The following is a 20,690-nucleotide window of genomic DNA, read 5'->3' as shown; positions in this document are numbered from 1 at the left end:
TTTATCACAAAATATCAGACAACAAATTGCATCAACCAAAGCCTAAAACCAAAGTAGTTTTTCCCCTGCCTCATAAACGAGTAACAGTCGACAGCTCTGGAATGTGCACTCCTCTCCCATGAAAACATTTTTCCGCTCTGCCTTTTCCAAAACTCAAAAGTTCAAAGCTAAACTACTACATGTTATAAAAGAACAAATTTACCATGACACTTAAACAAAGACATGAGTCAGTGTATTCAGATTTCTTGAGGGAGGAAGGAGTTATGTTTCTTGTTAAGGCAAGGTTTGCAGTAAAGAAGTTATTTTTATAGTTTTATATATCTCCTTATAATTATTTATTCACGCAGATGTTCTGTTTTACTGCACAGTTAAAGCTGTAATTCATGCCCTTTTTGTAATGGATATATTAATTGAGGTTTACAACATTTCTCCTCAGAAAGCAAAATATTAACATCCTCATTAAACAAACAGGCAAATGCAATCACAGACATTAGGAAATTTGGTTCACTATTACTTAGGATATCTACGGCAGTCTGGGAACCTCAGCAGTTTCTCTTTGCTCTGAAGAGTGCTGCTTGTGTGCTTGGGAACGGCATGAGCAAGGTGGTCAGCATGTATGTTAATGTTATGAGGTGGCTGTGGACTGCTGTGGACAAAACAACCAGTATCTGGAATAAAAAGCATGCAATTTGGTGTCCTCTTAAATGTGAGATGTAGAACATAATAGATTAAGCAGCTGAATTGCTGTATGTAGTTTTTAAAGCTGTCTAGGAAACTTGGAACACCATTTCCATTTATTTGGAACAAGTGGCTGACTCATTTGTCTGCCTTGAAAAACCTCTACGGCTGTTACTGACTGGAATAAGATGAATATTCTGAAAGTCATTGCTCTTGTGAAACAAGAAAGAAGTACAGAAAGTCACAGAGCTCCTGTTCATACTGAGCCTCATTGAATGTAATAATGTTAAAGGATACAAACTTCTCCTAGGTACTGCAGCAGCTTTTAATATGTCCACTCTTTCAAGCAGATTGATGTGGCCAAGTCTTGTCCTTCGTGGAAATCTGGGGTAGCTAGACAAAGTTCTGTTCTAGATTCAGACATTTGACACTGAATGTTATATTCAGTAGGATGGAACCAAAATCAGAAAATCCTTGAATATGGAGAAAACTGACATATAAAACTGTATCCAACAGCCCTTGCACACCATCAGGATTTAGTTTTCCCTTGTTAATATGTAAAGATTTATTAGGTCAGTCTCTAAAAGCAGTGTTTAGCAACTGTAGAGACAGTATGCTCAAATTGAGGGGCACATTTTTTTTTTTCTTCAAATGCAATTTTTTTTTTTTTTTTCATTTTTTTGCTAGCTGGTTGCTTTACCTATAGTCATAAGTTCTCTTTGGCCTTTTAAAAATACTGTTGTTGTATTTCACATGGGAATACTGAGAGACTTTAATGCAATTAATAAATGGGGTTTTAAAACTTTTAACTTTTAAAATGGGAATGTTTTGATTTTTCATTTGTCTGCTTTAGAGGCCTTTAACCAACTGTACCATTGAAATTAATGTTGGCTATGAAGGAGATTGTCTGTGGCAAGTAACATTTCTAGTAAGGGGGAATGTCACAGTCAGTTTTATTGGATACAGGCATATCACACTGGTGACAATGGCTAGAAGCACCAGCCACCCAAAGAGGGGAACCCAAAGTGGCCCACTGGGTAGATGAACCATGTTTAGATAACCTTTGGAATATGGACAAAAGTGAACTCTGCTTCATAGACAACAAACTCGTTTAATTTTTCAGTCATCATGTGTTAAACTTTCAAAGTTTAACTAAGAAAGTAACATCAGTATATAAATGTCATTGAGCAGTAGGGTGCAATTAGGAGGCAGTGCCTTGATAGAAAGAGAGCAGCTGATTAGTAACAGGCCAGTGGTATCTGTGCTGCCCTCCAGTGTGCAAACAGGGGTGAGAAGGGGTTTACTGCCCCCCTTCCCTAGAGCCAAACACAGCCCTCACCTACGAGCTGCTTTGTTTGGCTTCAGGGGCAACTCAGGCAGCAATGCCTTACATGTTGTGCACCAGTCAGAACCACAGATTGGGCAAACTGGGTACCCAACAGTGCAGTAAGGAACACACAGGGCAAGTATGTATTCCCTTGGCCCTTGCCTCCACCTCCCACGTTATGCAAGTGAGCAGAGAAGGGATTTTCACCAGGGGTTAGGAAAACTGTGATTTATAACGTTGGTGGCAGGTGGAACAGGGGAGACTATGGGACCAAGGGAGCCAAGTATTTTAAGCATCTGTTACAGGCCTGTGCCAGATGCAGGATACCAGACAAGATGTGCCATTTGTCTGTTCTTGAATGGAATTTCCTATGTCCCTAATACCAAGCAAACTCTGTTTATTTATAATATAACTACTTTTGGTTTTGTAGAGCTGCTACACAGCACATGTCATCTTTTTACTTTCACAATGACATTTAAACACTTCAAAAGTTATTTATTTAGCTGTGTGAATTTAGTCAGGAGGCTGTTTTGCCTTGTCATGGGTGAATATGTAAAGCCTGGAAAACTACTCAGTTTAGGGAGGCTGCCTTGTGTAGTTTCCTGAAGTGCAGTTTTCTGTAATCCTTGTCTGGGTTAAAAATGGGACTCGGGTTCTTACAAGACCTGTGCCCGGCAGTGATTTCAAGTGATTGTTTGCATGGGCACAGAGAGAAGAATGATTTGGGAAATGCTGACTGTTCTCTCTTGAAAGTGGATTTTCTTCCAATTCTAACTGATTATATTTAATAAGTAATTCCAATTATTTCCCAAAGGAATAAGCAGGAATTTCTAAGCAAAACATTTTCTCAGAATATGTAAATTCAAAACTACAGCTTCCTAGTGGAAATGCAAGCATTAGTCGAAAAAGGAAATGTCTCCCAATTCTTGGGGACTGTATTTCTTGACAAATTTTGACAGAAACACAGACCTCCCAGAGTAACAGCGTCTCATAATGAGACTGATTATCTGGAGTTGATTATCCTACCTTTGAGTCTCTGTGCTACCTTGTTGATACAAAAGACGTAAACCACAAATTACATTTAAGACCGGGAGAAAAAGTCAGTGCTGATATACATAGCTTGAAGAACAAAACAGAACAGCCCTACTTGTCCGAAGACCTGGACTCCAGAGTATGCCAATTGCATAGAAAGGTCCATCTTTTGCATATCAACCTTGCTTACTGTCAGCATCATTCCTGTCACCACTGGAATTCCTGTTTGCTCTTGCTCCAAAGGCACATCAGGCTGGACTATTGAACCTGCCAGCCTTTTCCACGGGTCCTTTCTGGTACCTCTGCTCCAGCAGCACATCTCCCAGTCCTTCACCAGCAAGCTGTGTCTTGATTACCTCATTGCTCTCTGAACTAAGACCTTTCTTTGAACTGTTGCTGGATTTTGAGCTTACAGCAGGTGATACCCTATACAGACTTCTTGACCTGGGCCCTCAGCTGACCCCAGCTTTTTCACTGAAATGCCTTGGACAGGAAAAGAGAATTTAAAATAAAAATCTGCAAGATGGAAGAAGAGAAAAGCTATAGTGATAAATTTACTAACAAAACCATAAGGCCCACAACAAATACAACTAATCATAAACCAAGTTCCTCCTGTGATATTCCCTCTAACATTTTAGGTCACAATGTACACCAAAGCATGTGCAGTTAACTGCCTGCATAAATGTGCTTCATGAGCTCATCCCTTCCTGCCTTATTTTTTTCTGTTTGTAAAGCTGAGGCTGTATTATTAGACTGCGGCAGTGCTCTGAAGTCCAGCTTCTGACAAGAGTTGTCACAATAATTACTGCAGGAGATGTCAGAATCAAGTGAAAGCAGCCATTCAACAATCGAAGTACAAACAATCATCACTTATCTTGTGTGCTATTACAGGTATAGAACCAGCAGAAAAATGTTCACACTTGCTTCTAGATGCAATCCTCTGTTAGGAGAGTATCTCCCTGCCCCCCTCCCCCAAAAAGGTTTTCCCAGTACACTTTGCTGGTTTTAGCTGTAGCTAGAAAAGATACAGCTGTGGTTTTTGGCTTATACAGCTTGAAGCTTGAGCTCAACATTCAGCAACAGCTTAGTCTGAGCTGTTTTACAAAGCAATTTTTCTGTAAACATTTTCATTCAATAGTTACCATGAGCTATCTGTGCTCCCTTAAAGCATACTAGTGACTGGGTGCCTTATCTTCATATTGCCAGACTGGTCAGATACTTATCTGGGAGGTGGTCTGAAAGCTGGGGACGGAGGCGAGACAGAGCATTTAATGAAAGCTGGATTCTGACATGGAGTCCTGTGATAGACAGTCCAACAAGCTGCTGCTGAGTGACACAGAGAGCAGCATCTCAACTGGCAGCTGACTTAATATAGTCAGTTTGAAGACTTTTTAAAGTTAACATTTAGTTTGTGGCTTTGGAAACTGTCATTTGCAAATGGACCCCACACAAACAGGGCATAAAACAGCGGATCCAGGCTGGGGCTTGGGGGTTTTGCACACATTTACACTTTCAGGTACTCAGGTCCTTGCTTGAGGTTCAGGACAATCATAAATGTAGCTAAATCATACAGTGTACAGAGGCTGCTTTAAGGAGGCTGCTGCTTCCCACAGAGGTAAAGTCCGGCCAAGAATAGCATGTGTTTCCTCCTCTGCATCTAGCACAACTGCAGCTAAGTGGTTGCTTATGTTCAAAAATGAATGAAATATTCAATGAAAACAAGAATCTTCACTGACACGATCACTGCTTCTTAATTGTTACACAAAATGGTGTTGTCTTGCCCAAGCGTGCCTGGCTCTCTAAGAATAATGGAGACAGGACAGGGTTTGGATAGCTGGTGGTTTTTCTGAAGAGTGGGGAGGGTGTGCCTGTTTTGGGGGCATGTTCACAAAGGTTTTAGCCCAGAAAGGAAGAGGTATATCTGGAAAGAGCATAAACCAGGCTGCCAGACTCTGGCACTGCTACTAGAAATAATTCTTTCTCAGGAAAATAACCAAAATGTGGCTGTCTGGTTTGCCCACAAGTATCCGGGCATTTTTCTTGGCAGGCATGGATACTGGTGGCTGTTTGGCATTTTGATTGCTGCCCCAACTAGTATCTATTTTTTCTCTGCTGAAGATGGAAGAATACTCTTGTGGTTAAATAACTGGCCTAGGGATTAGGCAAAGTGGTTCTGCTCAGATTTTAGTCTGCATGCTTGGCCAGGTCACTTAAGCAAGAATTTTGAGAACTGCTCAGCACCCACAAATGGGATCAGATTTTTCAAAAGCTCTCTGCCTCCACTGAGGCAGTGGCCAGATGATCAAAGAAACTTCTTAGAAATCTGTCTGCGAGTGTCATTGTGAGAGCTACTGGGTGCTGATCACTCGTGAAAATCTGGTTCTCATTGAGGTGCCCAGATGGGAATCAAAGTCTCCATGTAGCTCCCATCATGATGGGAAGACACTTGAGAATCTGGCCAGGAGCAATCTCTTGAAATGCTACACCAGCAACTTTCTCTGTGCCTCAATTTCCTCTAAAACGAGAGTGATGTTGCCAGGGTGCTTGTAAGGATAAATTTATTAACCTGCTGTGTGTGAGGTTCTTGGATGCTTCAGAAGCCAGGAAAGGGAGGTGAAGCATTTGTAGCATAGTGTCTTTCCAGACATACCAATCATCTGTGTAAACAGGACTGTGTTAAAGTGACTGTGTTAAAGTTAAGTGGAGCAAGAGTCCAGGAGTCAGCTTTGCTCTGAGTATAATTTGCAAGCCTTCAAGTTCAGGAGCTGCTGCTTTTTGTTTGTCTCAAACCCTTGATCATGAGTCAGGGCTTCACCCTGCTAGGAGATGTAACATACAGATCAAAAGGACTCAGCCTTAAAAAAACCTTTGTGCTGAACAAAGCAGGGCCAGGAGAATACATTGTAAAGAAATGATGAAGCTGTTCCATTCCGCTGTTTGCCTTCTGAACTCCCTGCCTGTTGAGCACAGTAGTTCTATCATTTTATTTCTTCACATGACATTTCTTTCCTCACATCCCACCCAAGTGTTTGGTATTTTTGGGGAGAGTTCTGAGGGTTTAGAGTTTTAACTACAGGACTGGTTACTCTCATACTAGATACCCATATACAGTAGTATCTTTTGCAGGTGGGTTTTTGGATTTTAAGATCCAAGAACATTAACTTCAAAATGGATTTTTTTTTTTTTTTTTTTTTTAAATTAACTTACAGCAGCTTCAGTTTTGCCTCCAGATGTGGAAATCTGAAAGGTCCTGAACCTCCTGTAGTGTGTGCTGGAGCAGCCTTCCTTCTCCTTCTGAGCAGCCTTCTCTCACATGATGAGACATTTTCTTTCCAGCTCAGAGCGCAGGCCTCCCTCCCCCTGCAGCTCCCTTCATTTTTGGCCTTCCAGCACCGTCGGCATCTGTGCGAGCTAATGCTGCCCAGATCCTTCTCCAAGGGGCACCGAGGGCTGGCACGCAGAAGCGAAGCCCCGGGGCTGTATCTCCGAAACCCAAGAAACCTCAAATGCATTGTGTTTCCATAAATGCTCCTCAGCTGACCGGGCTGTGGGGAGTTTCTGCTCTCCTCAACCCTTGCCTCCCCTTTGGGAATGGGAGGCGCAGGTTGTAAATGAGTTTTCTGACTGCCCCTGCGCAGAAATGGCGCCAACATTGGAGCGTGAGGGGGAGCCACAATCAGCACAGGAGGTGAGAGGTGGTGAGAGGTGTTCCAGGGCGAGGGGCCCGGCCTGACTGACAGGGGCCCAGCTTGGGCTGGTCCGGCCCTCACCACAGCCCGGTGAGGGGGGATGTCACCACAGCACAGTGAGGGGAGATGTCACCACAGCCCGGTGAGGGGAGATGTCACCACAGCCCGGTGAGGGGAGATGTCACCACAGCACAGTGAGGGGAGATGTCACCACAGCCCGGTGAGGGGGAAATGTCACCACAGCCCGGTGAGGGGAGATGTCACCACAGCACAGTGAGGGGGGATGTCACCACAGCCCGGTGAGGGGGAAATGTCACCACAGCCCGGTGAGGGGAGATGTCACCACAGCACAGTGAGGGGGGATGTCACCACAGCCCAGTGAGGGGGGATGTCACCACAGCCCGGTGAGGGGAGATGTCACCACAGCCTGGTGAGGGGGGATGTCACCACAGCCCGGTGAGGGGGGATGTCACCACAGCCCGGTGAGGGGGGATGTCACCACAGCCCGGTGAGAGGAGATGTCACCACAGCTCGGTGAGGGGGGATGTCACCACAGCCCAGTGAGGGGGGATGTCACCACAGCACAGTGAGGGGAGATGTCACCACAGCCCGGTGAAGGGGAGATGTCACCACAGCCCAGTGAGGGGGGATGTCACCACAGCCCGGTGAGGGGGGATGTCACCACAGCCCGGTGAAGGGGAAATGGCACCACAGCCCGATGAGGGGAGATGTCACCACAGCCCAGTGAGGGGAGATGTCACCACAGCCCGGTGAGGGGAGATGTCACCACAGCCCGGTGAGGGGAGATGTCACCACAGCCTGGTGAGAGGAGATGTCACCACAGCCCGGTGAGGGGAGATGTCACCACAGCCCGATGAGGGGAGATGTCACCACAGCACAGTGAGGGGGGATGTCACCACAGCCTGGTGAAGGGGAGATGTCACCACAGCACAGTGAGGGGAGATGTCACCACAGCCCGGTGAGGGGGGATGTCACCACAGCCCGGTGAAGTGAAGATGTCACCACAGCCTGGTGAAGTGAAGATGTCACCACCCCTCCAGGCCATGGCAGCTTTCCTCAGAGCCGTGTTTCCTGCAGGTAATGGCTGTGGAGCCCTCAGGGTGCCCTGTGGTTTAGTTTTGTTTTACAGTAGACTACAACACCATTACAACTCAATGGTGGCTAAATGCAATCCGCTTGTTGCAAAGCATGGAATACGTAAAATTTTCTTAAGAAAGGATGTTCTTTAATGTTTGATCTTTGTATATACTTTCAAGCCTAATCAATAAGAAGGGAGGTTTAATCCACGAAACAGAGAGCAGCTAACAAGCAAGCTCTAAGTGATGGCCAAGGGGAAGAAAAACTAAATACTTGTTGGTAGAGTTCCCTTGTTAAGGTTTAGGCTTTCTCATGCTTCTGTTATCTTATCTGTTATCTGAAGGTGACATTATGTTATGTTATCTGAAGGTGACATTAGACCTGGGGCAAGACTAACAAAGCTTGGGAAGAAGGATGCCCACTGAGAGTGGACACAAAGAATGCAGAACGTACAGAATGCAGACACAGACTCCTGAGACTCCTGCTATCTTGATAGCTTTTGGGAATTAGGTACCACATTTTGTGTTTTCCTGAAGCTCTCTCAACTTACAAGCAGTTGAGAGAGCAAAAACACTTCTCCTCATCATCTCTGGTGGCAGAGAAGGAGAAGCCAGGAAGGAAGTGTTGCTGCCTCCTGAGCTGAGGTCTGTCATGCTGAGTGCCCCCAGAAAGCTCCATGTCACTTCCTCAGTCCCCTTCAGGTTGTGGGGAATTGCAGGAGCAGCTCTTGGTCTCAGCTGCAGTCCTTGTTTTGAAGGATAAGGCTGTGTGTATGTTGTGGATGGCCATCAAGCTAAAATTCTAGCTCTTGAAACATGCTTGACAAGTGGAGCATTGAAAATATAACAGGTTTCTGTTTAGTTATTTTTGAAATACTTATTTTCATGATATAAGCAGTTAGAAAGTTTGAAGCATGTGTAGCAGAGAAAATGCCATTGACCAGTCAAAAATTTAATTTATTTTGGTTGTCAGTCCTTTTGTATTGATCTCTTAACAGTGTTTCGCATAGAAGAGAGAGATGTGATGTTGAAAATAGGATATTTTGAAGAATAATATAAAATATTCATTGTAAGGGAATTCTGAACTCAGTGAAAGCAGTTTTTGTGCTTGAAATTTGAAGAGCTATCTTGTCCTGACTGGGGAACAGAAATATTCCACAGGAATAACATGCCAGAGCTAACCACCACTGCTTGGATTTTAGACACTGGGTATTTGCAGCTAGTTACTTAAGAGCAATCTAAAATCAAGATGAAATGAAGGTGACATTACAAAACCTACCTGAGACAAATGGATTTCCTTTAAACTACTAATTAAAAGCCATCTGATCATTCTATACCAGTGCATTAAAAAAAAGAAAAAAAAAATTACTCCTGTAAATTACTCTTAAGTCTAGTATGACGACTGAATGCTAAACGTACAGTTTTCTGTGTGAACAATATTTTTAGCTGAGACTAGTTATGCAAGCTTAGGGAACAATCCTGAAATGTCTTCCATGTTTCCTGATGTAATAAGTTATACTCAGATATCCAAAAGATAATAACAGTCTGTTGGAGTTCCTAAGCATTTAAAAAAAAAACCCAAAAAACAAAACAAACAAACAAACAAAAAAACCCTAAAAAAAAAAAAAATCCTTGCAGTGGCAGCTTGGACTGTACTGCGTAGTCATCCTAAATGTAGGTAGGGTGACTGAACTGAAGGAGAGCAGGAACTCCTGTAAAAGACACAGAATATCCAACTATGGCACCACTTTCTTCCGTGGAAGACAGGAAGTGCTGCTGCATCAGCACCTATAGGAACATACAGCAGAACAGCCCGGAGCTCTCACTGCCTGGCTTTGCTTGCAACCTGTGTGCACAGCAGGAACGCAGCTCATCATGAACACCTTCAGCCTTCACTGCAGCCTGTCTTTTGAGTTCTTCATCCATAAGGCTGGGATAAGTTGGGACAGAATCCTTCCTGTTGTTAATTCACTTAGGGAATTGCTACTTAATAAATAGGCAGGGTAGCACTTCTGAACTAACATTCAGCCTGTGATTACGTATTAAAGTACTGAGGCTTGTCCAGCAACCTACAGCAGCATATCACAGGGTTTACCCACAATAAATGTTGCAGTCCTGGAATATCTTCAGTTAGAGCCTAATAATGATTACAGCCATTTCTGAGAGCACAGCTGGATTTTGCTAAGATCTGCCCACCTTCAGCAAAAGTCTGCCCATTCACTGTAGGGCTAGTGTTCTGTTTCAGTGCCCTTTTTTTTTTTTTTTTTTGTACCCTGAGTTAACCAGAACTTGGCTTTGATCCTCTAAATCCTTTTCCCTATCAACTCAGCAACCACAGAGGCAGTTTATTACTGAAAAGAAATCTAAGAATCAGTTTTGGCCAGCATTGTCTTGGAAAGTTCATTTTATTAACATGGTTTTGGTTTTATTTCAAAAACACTTTGACAAGCACTGACATTTTTGGAATCAGTAAAGCACAAGAGACTTACTCCTAAAGGCCTAAGCTTTGCATTTTTCTGCAGCAAACAATGTGACGTGCTACTATGGTAAATTCAATTCAAGCCACTGACTGAAAGGAAGTAAGTACTGAATGTTGTCCTTTTTTTCCCGTCATTTTCTAAAATATGTTTTGTGTGAACGCTAGTGCTTATGAGATATACTTCCTTAACTGCTCTTTGCTTATTTGCTTTTCGTCTATAGTGCAGGTGGCAGATCTATCAATGCTGGCAACATAAACTTTCCTCACACGCCTGCTTTTATTGCTCAGCTTTGACCTAAAGCAACTACCTCTTGACTTTTTGCTGAGATTTGCCAGTGAGGGTCCCAGTTGTGTGTTTTACATTAATATCCATCAACTGAGAGTTCAACTAAGATCACCTACTTCATTTAAAAAGGCATACTGGGAAATAGCTGAACCCTTTTTTTGGTTGTTGTTGCTGCTTTTCTTTAAGGCAAGCTGAAAGAGAATTTCTGGTGTCCAAGCTACATAAAGACTCTTGTTCTGATTCTGTGCATTCCCTGAACTCCATGCGTTGTGGGAAGAATGGAAGGGCAGAACAGAGGTGAGTTATGTGCTGGCACAAGCAGACTTGACTGCTAGATTTCCTTAGAGCTAAACTGATTATCTTTGGTTTGTGTGTCCCTGGGGCTGTGCCACCTCCCGTTCTGTCCCTTTGAAAACTATGTCGAGTGAGAGGCAAAGGAAACATCTCCGTTCCAGAAAATATGTATTACGTCCATCTGTTGTTGTTTCATATAATAAGAGTGGGTTTTGTTAGCAACTTGTTTTACTCTCCAGAATTTTCTCTTGCAGAAATGGTCAAATGCTTTGGTTGGAGTTCCCTATGCAAATGCACAGTGTGCTGCTGTCAACCTCGCACTTTCAGAGTGAAGAATGCAGCAGTATGTTGGTCTGGAAAGAGTGGTTGCTTTTTTAGTTAGCAGGAAACATATGCTGCAGATGTTTCAAAGTTCTGGCTTTTAATATACCTTTGATATCTACTATGTCAAGCTGTTAGTTTTGACTAATTCTCCCTTTAATGGGACTAATTCTCCCTATAATTATGAATCCTATATGTTGCCATGATAGATTCCTAGGAGCTGAAGTAAACTGGCATAGCTAATCCAGGAGTTTGTGATTTTTAGTGCTGTGGATAGCTTTTTAAAACAAAAACTCTTTCTTAAGTTTGAAGTACATTTTTTTTTTCATCTCAACTTTATTTCAAGAGTGACTGCATAAATTGTATGACTTGTTTCTCCATCTGGGTAACCAGGTTGTATAGGCCTTTTCCTACAGGAATGGAAAAGAAGTCCTTACGTTCTTTTTCTATTTTGTTTTGTGGTGGGGTTTTTGTTAGTTTTGCTAGGGGAGGGGAGGGTTGTGTTGTTTGTGTTTTTTTGAAGGCTGGAGTGTACTTTTTGGTACCATTTACTTCTTACTTGCAAACGTGGAGTTCTCTGAAGCTGACACTTTGAAGTGCTACACTTCAGCATTGCCAAGAATATTTGCGCTAACGGCCCAGATGTCTCTAAAATGAGTGTAATGAGCACAAGCACGCATTTGTCTTGAAGAGGTGGAAAAAGCAAGGTGCAGAAAATGCAGAAGGAAGGATGCCCTAGCTGTATAGAATTATGAATGGCAGAGCTGCTAGCATGCTTCTCAAATCCAAAGTAGGAAGTCTCTTACCTACCAGGAAGTCCGTATTATTTTTGAGTGCCCTGATGTTGAACTCAGTGTGGCTGCTGATGAGACCCCATAAAGAATGATGTCCACAGGCGTGCACAGACACCACAGTCATCATTCACCACAGGCTCTCAGCACTGGGAATAGAACTCCAGACCTTCGCCTCCGCAAACACAGCTGCTCATCTGGCCGGGGCTTTGTAGCCAGCAGAGGGAACTGATAAACACTCTCATAGGGCTGCTTTACGTGATTTTTGTAACCAAGAGAGGGCACTGATTCTCACTCCCTTTTGAACAGGGTCCATTTAATGTCACCCCCTCAACACTTTCACCTGCCATTCATAAGCAAAAAACTTATATTTATCTTGCTTTTGCTATAAAATAGGGACTTGCATGAAGCTTTAATCACCTAAAGATGTCCCAAGACATCATAGTGGTATTAATTCCCTGCAGTGCAATTATGAGACATTAAATTCACTGCATATCAAGACAATTACAGAAACACATCCAACATTTCAGGAGTGCAGGGAGAGCAAGCATAATTATTTACTGGTGACTACACTTGCACAAAACTCTAGAAAGTGTAAGTGGCAAAAATAAGGAACTTTTGTAGTTAAGTACAGCTGTTTGCTGATTTTTTAACTGGCAGAAGGAACCACCTCTAATGTTTTTATCATGTCTTGTTCCTCACTACACTACGTCCATTGAACCGTTGCTCTTTTAGAAATACGACAATTAAAAATTATCTCCCTGTAGAAGGAAAGAATTCACAACCTACAATAACTGGAAGGTAAAAGAAATAAGGGAAAGTATAGGGATATATTTAAGCTTAAGAGATAAAACTTAACCTTACCTCCCCTGAGATACACAGCAAGACACAGAATAAGTGGCAGAAAACTGCCAGCAGATATGCCCATAGATATATAAAAATTCTCTTCTCTGGCAGAGTGAGATGAACATTAATGGTTCCTTTTCTAGTCCTCCAGTTACCTCTCACATGTTCACTTCTTTATCTATGAACAAGGCATGCTTAGCAGTAATGTTAAAGTTAAAAGAGTAAGAGACAAGGCCTCCATTGCTGGGGTAATAACACTGGAAATTGAGCACTGGAATGTGTTGGGTGAGGTGGTGTTTGGTTTTGGTTTTGTTTATTTGGTTTTGCTTTGGTTTTGTTGGTTTTGAGGGTTTTTTTGAAATGCAGTATTTTCAATAATTTTGCTTAAACGCTGTGAGGTTCTCTTTGAGCTCTTTACTGCTGCTGAGTTACCAAGACTGAATTCTTATAGTGAGATGTTGCCCATCATTTCTGGTCCATGGCAGTGATCTCTGCTTTCTCAGCCTGCCAAGACTGGGCTGGTCTCCTTTAACCACAAAGTGTGAGATGAGCATTTGCTTATTCATTTAATTGTTTATTTACACCTTCCAATAATGATTTATTTGTAAATCCTGTTACAGGAAGTTTGAAAGTGTTAGGAGTAAATTACCTGTCTCAAGATTTGGCCCTGGAATTCTCCCTGCTGTTCAGCCCTAAAGAGTCATGCAAAGACAGAGCAGCTACAAAGTGGTGGACTTTATAAGGCTGAATACAAAATGAAGTGTGGGATTAGTGCTGGCCTGGAAACCAGAGGAGCTAAATCTGACACTCTACCATGAATTTTCACTGTGACATTGAGTAAAATATTTTATATATTTAGTGACAGCAGGGCCAGAGGAAAACATAATCTCTCCCTACAGAGAGGTGTGAAAATAAATTCCTGAAGGTAGGAATTTCTCCCAAGCAGTGGTAGTGGCAGAACTATGCATAGATAAGCAGACAGTGATATGTTTATGCTCTGTTTCTATGTATCTAGTCTAGCACTTTAGATAGCACTAGGAGTTACACTAGGGGCTTAAGTAGATATTACTGCCCTAAATAAACACCTAAAAACCCTAAGCAAAACTGCCAGAAGTGGCTTAGCATCCTTGCTTAACATTTAAATGATCTGTGGCTGAAAAAAAATTAATACACTCTCTTTACCTTTATTAGTTTTAAACGTTATGATCATTACTCAAAAATCTGAATTCCTTCCTCTCCCAGTGATTATATATATATTTTTAATTTTAATTCAGGTTGTAGTACTACTTTAAAATTGAAGTATTTTTAGGTTAATACCAGTGTGCTTTGATCTTGTAAAAAGGAGTTTCAGATGAGCTTAAAGGTCAATAAATGCATTCCTAGACATCTGAGTTCTCTTGGAAACCTGCTGGATGCAGTTTCCCTTCATCCCTTGCTGCAAAGCGATGCTAAGCTGAATTATCTACTCAGCCTAAGAGAGAAACTGTTCAGAGGAGATTCTGATCTAAATTAGATGCATTCCTTTGAACAGAGTTTTCTTAACATGTCCTACAATCCATTTTTCAAATGCCAAAACATTACATTTCACATCAGGCTTTAATAAAAGGTATTTTGCTACATATACATTTCCTGTAGTAAATAGGTTATTTTTCCCATGAAGTTTGCTTTATTAAAAATTTCGATTTATCAGATAGAATAAAATTCTGTGTGAGCAAATGAGGCTTTGCTGCCACACTGTAGACCTAAATTCTGTATGCATTGAACTTAAAATCACATATCTGTGTTTTATAACAGCTTTTGGAAAGGGGAGGTTTGCTGTAAAAATCAGATGTTAACTGAGAAACAAAATTTTGTAGCTCAGAGTTAATGCCAGGGAGGAGGAAAATCATTGGGCTCTCTTCCTGTCTTCTATGGGCAATTTATATTAATTACCTGGATGCAAAAATAGTTTTACTGTAAGTTTGCTATAGAAAGCACTGTACTTTGGTTTTTGAACAGGTCAGTTTATTTGCATTTTGGATTTTTGGGTTTTTGTGTTTTTTTTTTTTTTTAAGATACTTATGTAATCTTGCAGGCAAATAGCTGAAGGCAGTGTTTTTCTTTCTCCACTAGTTAGAACAGATAACATACAAAATCGGAAAAAATCTTAGATACAGTATGCAGAGAAGGGTACTTGGAGCAGAGTTCTGCTGTTACACAGTGCCATGGCTTAAAATATTGCAGCTAATGTGAGTACAGTTATATATGGACATAATTCTTGTCCAGAGCAGACTTTCTTTTTGTGAAAGACCAAAAAAGACTTGGTTTAGAAAGAGAATTAGACATTAAGAAGAAAATATCACTATTTAACTGAAGACTGTATTATATACTATGTATTTACAGACAGCATTAACTGCTTGCTTTTGGTAGCTCATGCTTTCCCTCCTCTCTGAGCACTGGAGAGAGGCATTGTAGGATTAGGATTTCTGTGATGGAATTTCTTTAAACAGGTGACTGTGTGTTAAAAGTGCACTGACTCACACAATGTGAAAAACTGCTACTGGTCACCAAAAGATTCATCTCTGTGAGGATGGGCTGATGCATGAATGGGAATGCAAATATAGTTTTGAAACCACTTTTAAATGTTTTAACTGTTCAGTAGCTGTCTCTGAGACACTTAACAATTCCTTCCTCTAATGCTAGAAATGTCTGTGTAGGGAAACTGCAGATAAAATATAAACAAACTGATCTAAAAGTTTCATAGAGACACATGGTCTGTTGTTCCAAGAAACAGAACTTTGCTTATAAAATATCTACTTTAAGCATATTTGGTACAAGATAATGAATTCCATCAGTCTTATAACTGTGCTTCTGTGAGGGCTTAAGTTCCATCACACTTTTTTTAAAGGCAATGAAACCTGTGAGGATGCACTTCAGTCCCAAAATTGTCTCAATCTGGCTAGTAAATTATATTAGCAATAAAACCCAGTTCCTTCCTTAAATTAGCACTTAAGTGTTTGGTTTTTTTCCCTCAAACAGAATTTAAGGAAGCTTTACAGTGATTTTTTTTTTTTTCCCCCATAACTTTGACTGGACTGAGAAGGAGAATATTAAGAGGGATAACAAATCGTTATAATTGGTCTGGGTATACTAATCTCTTCAAAATCAGTCAGAAAGGGAGAGAAGACCTTTTCCCAGCCACAGTGTTTCCCCGCAAGATCTGTTTTTATTTCACTGCTAAAACAACAAGCTGTTACTAACTTAAATGTCAGATGACACTACATCTGAAAAAAAAAAAAAAAAAAAAAAAGGCGGGGGGGGAGCCAGCACCACCCAGCAAGGCAGTGCTAGAGTTCGCATTAAGACTTCCTCACAATAGCTGGTTAGAACAGAAACCTGAAGTAGCAGCAATCTTACCTTGAGTACACAAGATCCAAGGAGAGAAGATCACTGGCTCAAAACAGTGGAGGACTGAGAAAGTGCTCTGATCTGCTGCTGGTAGCATGCACTTGGCTTTTATGTGCAGGTGGGAGGAGCTGCTCCCTACGGTAGGTGGGCAGTGAGGATAGCAGGCAGACAGCCCTCAGAAGGCATTGTAGAGTAGGTTTTTGCTCTTTGGGGACAGAGAGAGGGAGGAAAAGCAAGCTGGATGGCATATACATGAGAAATAGTGTTGGATTTATTTGCTGGGTTTTTTTTGTTTTGTTTTCCTGTAAATCTGTAGTTAACTAAAGATTTTCTACAGTATTTATTTTTCTAAATCTGAATCCAAATTATTCTAGATGCAGTTACAATGCTACTAGGTGTTACTTCATCTGTTGGAAAGATTTTTGTGGCAGTGAAATACAAATGCAAAGTCTTGATCAGAAAGGTCAGTGTTTCCCTTTCTGAAAAGGGATAGCTATGAAGAATCAGCCCCTTGATCTTCGAAGCTGTCTGTTTTCTGAAGGATTGAACTTCCTTTATATTCCAAATGTCTACTAGATCTCAGCTCCGAAACCCTACTAAGTTTCTGTTTTGCTGAGCTACACAGCTTTTTCTTGACGCAGCTGTAACTTGTTCCATCTACACACTGACTTTCTAGCAGTTTAGTTTAGAGGTTTTATTGTTCACTGTGCCTGAGTTCTAAACAATTTTCCCAACTGGTATTCTCAAAAGGCAAATGTAGCCAAAAAGACAAACCAGTAGGAATATGCATTCCTGGTGGTTTCTGTGTAAAATCATTCATTGTTCATTTTAACTCATTCATTGCTTTTCACTCAGAAGAGTGGATGGCACTGATTCCAGACACTGGCTCCTGCAGGTGAAACAGTTGTACCCATCTCAAATACACTAATTCTCTATTTATATATCTTCCTGCATGAGGCATCCTGCACAAGTAAAACCTCTGTCATATTGGAACATATAATGGGTGGAGAAATCTGAAAAGATAGATCAGGAAGGGGAGAACAGTAGCGTGTAATTAAGGGAAAGTCCAGAGGTACGTCCTGACTTGAAATCTGGGAAGGACCAGGTCAAAAAATGAATGAATATCTTAGTAACAGAGTTGAGATAAGTTTGTAGCAGAGCTTGTGGAGAGGAGATATGATATCTTACTACTTCTTTAGGACAAGGGCCAAACTGATCACTGGTTGAGGAGTTAAAATATACTTTAAAAAAAAAAAAAAAGGCAGTACTAAGTGAATTGATCAGAACATAGTGAGTTACATACAACATTATTTAGTCTTTTCTTTTTAGAAAAAGGCTTACAAATCAAGCACCCATCAGCTTGGATGACAGTGTTATGTGGCAAAAGAAGTTGCATAACCCTGGTGATGTAGCCTCTGAGATTTGGAATTGTCAAGTTGAAAAGGACTGGTTTAATTGTTAATTTTTCTCACAGGTATTGATTTGCTTTTGGCTAGGGCATTTTCTACATTATTGCAACTAATGGGGAAAAGAATTCATGTTATTTTGTTATTTCTACAGCACTCGGAGTATTTTTATAGTTCTCATTAAGAAATTAGTTTCTGCTGTGAAGAGATTACAGCATGCTTTTAGGAAGGCTACACAAAGTAATTATAACATGGGAATAGGGAAAGAAAGGGCACAATTTACTGCCATAAGTTTATGTAATTAGTTCAGTTATGGCACCTGGTATGGTTCAACTGACTAAATGATGTGTGTAAAGTGGAATTCTACTCAGCTAGCATCTAAATAATCAGATGATTTTGTACTTAGACAGATCAAGGCTGAGATTTTCAGAAAATAAAGAGTAAATAGATACTCCTTATTTGATGATTAGACTGCTCTGCTGACTCAAAATTGCTGAGCTTTCTGTAGCTCCCTTCTAAATTCAGTGGATATTTCTATAAACTCAATACCTTCAAGAGATCAAGTTCTGGTGTTTTTTTTGGGTTTTTTTTTTTTTTTGGGGGGGGGGGGTGTTTAAATTTTCTTGGGAACAAAAGTTTGAATGTAAAGGACTAACTATATTGTTATATTTTTTGTTTGTTTTTTTTAACTCATGACCATAAGCTTCAGGTCCTAAGCATCACTTCAGTCCTCAGAAGTGAGTCAATACTCTTCCTTACTGCATGGGTTGTGTGCACTGATCACATGTCCTACTGTATTGCAGACTCAAGGGTAGTCTTACCTTTTTATACTTCCAGAAGAGAATAATTAAAGTTTTTCTTTAGTTCCTTCCTTTGGGGAATCTTAAAGCATTTTGCAAGTGTTAAATAGACCCACCAACACATAACATGGATAGAAAGTATTAGACCTATATTAATGATTATCAAAGCACCATCATGATGCCATTATATGGAAGATTTCCTGATAAGGTTACATTATTATGCAGATGATGCCTTAAGTTTCAGCTTTCATATTTTCCAGATTCTGTACTGCCTTAGTGTGTGACTCTGAACTTCATATGAAGTGTTAACAAGTTCTCCTCACACTTTAGTTAGACAAAACAATCCTTTTCCAGCTTGAGAACCAAGGACACCATTGCAGCTTCAGGCTCAAAAAGTATCAACAACAGTGGACTGAGGGGAGCAATCTGGGAGAATGGGACTCCATAACCTGAAGCTGTAATTGGACAATTGACCTCAATATATAAATGGACCAAAACTTATAAAAGTGTGAAAACTCGTGACCAGTTGTCCATCTTGGGTCCATCTTGGGTCCATCTTGGGTGTAGCCACTGTTGGGCTCTTGTACTGCCCAAGGTGTATCCTTTGAAGGCCTTTTACTAAATACCTGCTTTATTCCTTTGACTCTTTCTAGCCTCTGTTCAGATCAGCCTCTTTAGGCATCACAGAGACTTCACAGAATTATTAATTTTCATTCCCTGAGTTGGAAGGGACTCACAAGGTTCTTCAAAGACCAACTCCTGGCTCTGCACAGGGCACTCCAAGAATCAGACCAGATGTCTGCAAGCATTGTCCAAGCACTGCTTGAAGACTGTCAGGCTTGGTGCTATGACCACGTCCCTGGGGAGCCTGTTCCAGTGCCCAACCACCCTCTGGGTAAAGAATATTTTCCTAAAATCCAACCTAAACCTCCCCTGACACAGCTTCAGGCCACTCCCTCAAGTCCTGTCACTGATTATCACAGAGAAGAGATCGGTTCCTTCCCCTGCACGTCCCCTTGTGAGAAAACTCCCCTCAGTCTTCTCCAGGTTGAACAGACCCAGTGCCCTCAGCCCCTCCTCATACGGCTTCTCCCAAGGCCCTGCACCATCCTCATTACCCTCCCCTGGAAGCTCTCTAACAGCTTCATATCCTTCTTACATTGTGGCACCCCAAACTGCCCCCAGCACTGGAGTGAGGCTGCCCCAGCTCAGAGCAGAGCAGGACAATCCCCTCCCCTGCCTGGCTGTGATGCTGTGCCTGATGCCCCCAGGACAGAGTTGTCCCTCCTGGCTCCAGGACACTGCTGGCTCAGATCCAGCTTTCCATTGACCAGGACCCCAGGGATCCCTTTCCACAGGACTGCTTTTCAGCATCTTGTTCCCCAATCTGTATACACACCCATGGTTGCCCTGTCCTGGGACCTGTGGGTTTCTGGTCACTGCAACACTTATGTTCCCTAATGAGACTTCTAGTAGATTAAACTTTACCAAAATATCTGTGGGAAACTTGAATTAGCTCATCATGTGATCCACTGGCTTTCAGGGCACGTTGCCAGTCTGGAGAATAAATGCAATGTGGACACATGGCAGGAAAGGTTGTCATGTTCCTATGACCAGGAGTGATGTCCCAACTTTCAGTTTCCATATGCCTTTTAAAAATAAAGCTACTTTTTCAATAAGACCCTCCAGTGCTCTGGCCCTCTTACTCCATTCTTGTCTCAAAACATCTAGATTGGTTTGCCATGAGCTTCAAAGAATTGTTTGAGGTAGCTTGTCCTTTCCAAAATCTGTGTCAGGTGCTTGCTTAACCTGATGGTAGGGCAATACCCATAGTGCAGAACAGAACTGCTGGTAGGGGCAGCCATTTCATTAAGTACTCAGACTTGGATAGATGGTTTTATCACACTTTTTAGAACAAAGCACATTTTCTTTTCAATGAGTCTTCTATAAATTTGTTTAGTAGTAGAGTCTTCTATTAAATTAAATTAGTTCTGGCATACAAAGTGTATCATAAAGAACAATTACTAACACAGGTGGCATCATCCTTTAGTTAAAAGTTAAAACTATAGCTGTACAACTGACATGCACTTTACTCTAAGTCTTCTAAAAGGAGATAAGCCAAAATTCCTGCATTTGTTCCATAAAGGAATTGATTACTCCCAGTTTGCCCTAATGTGACAGATCTAAAATAATGTGTTGGTAGTGGAAAGAATAGCCATGGATAGATTGGGAGGTTGAACCTTTGGAAATAAATGAC

The 20,690-nt window shown here is 41.4% G+C and overlaps 1 protein-coding gene across 1 annotated transcript in view; it reads right to left on the bottom strand.

The window, feature by feature from the left end:
• COL8A1 (collagen type VIII alpha 1 chain) overlaps positions 1 to 16,324 on the bottom strand; it is an 87,266-nt gene extending 70,942 nt beyond the window's left edge. The window contains exon 1 of the mRNA XM_040056959.2: positions 16,237 to 16,324. The gene's annotated coding sequence lies outside the window, so the exon portion shown is untranslated. The remainder of the gene's footprint in view (positions 1 to 16,236) is intronic.
• Between the last annotated feature and the right edge of the window lie 4,366 nt (positions 16,325 to 20,690).

This window comes from Hirundo rustica, chromosome 2, assembly GCF_015227805.2.
Source record: "Hirundo rustica isolate bHirRus1 chromosome 2, bHirRus1.pri.v3, whole genome shotgun sequence".
In the NCBI taxonomy this organism is placed as follows: domain Eukaryota; kingdom Metazoa; phylum Chordata; class Aves; order Passeriformes; family Hirundinidae; genus Hirundo; species Hirundo rustica.
This window is presented reverse-complemented; position numbering and strand designations above follow the sequence as displayed.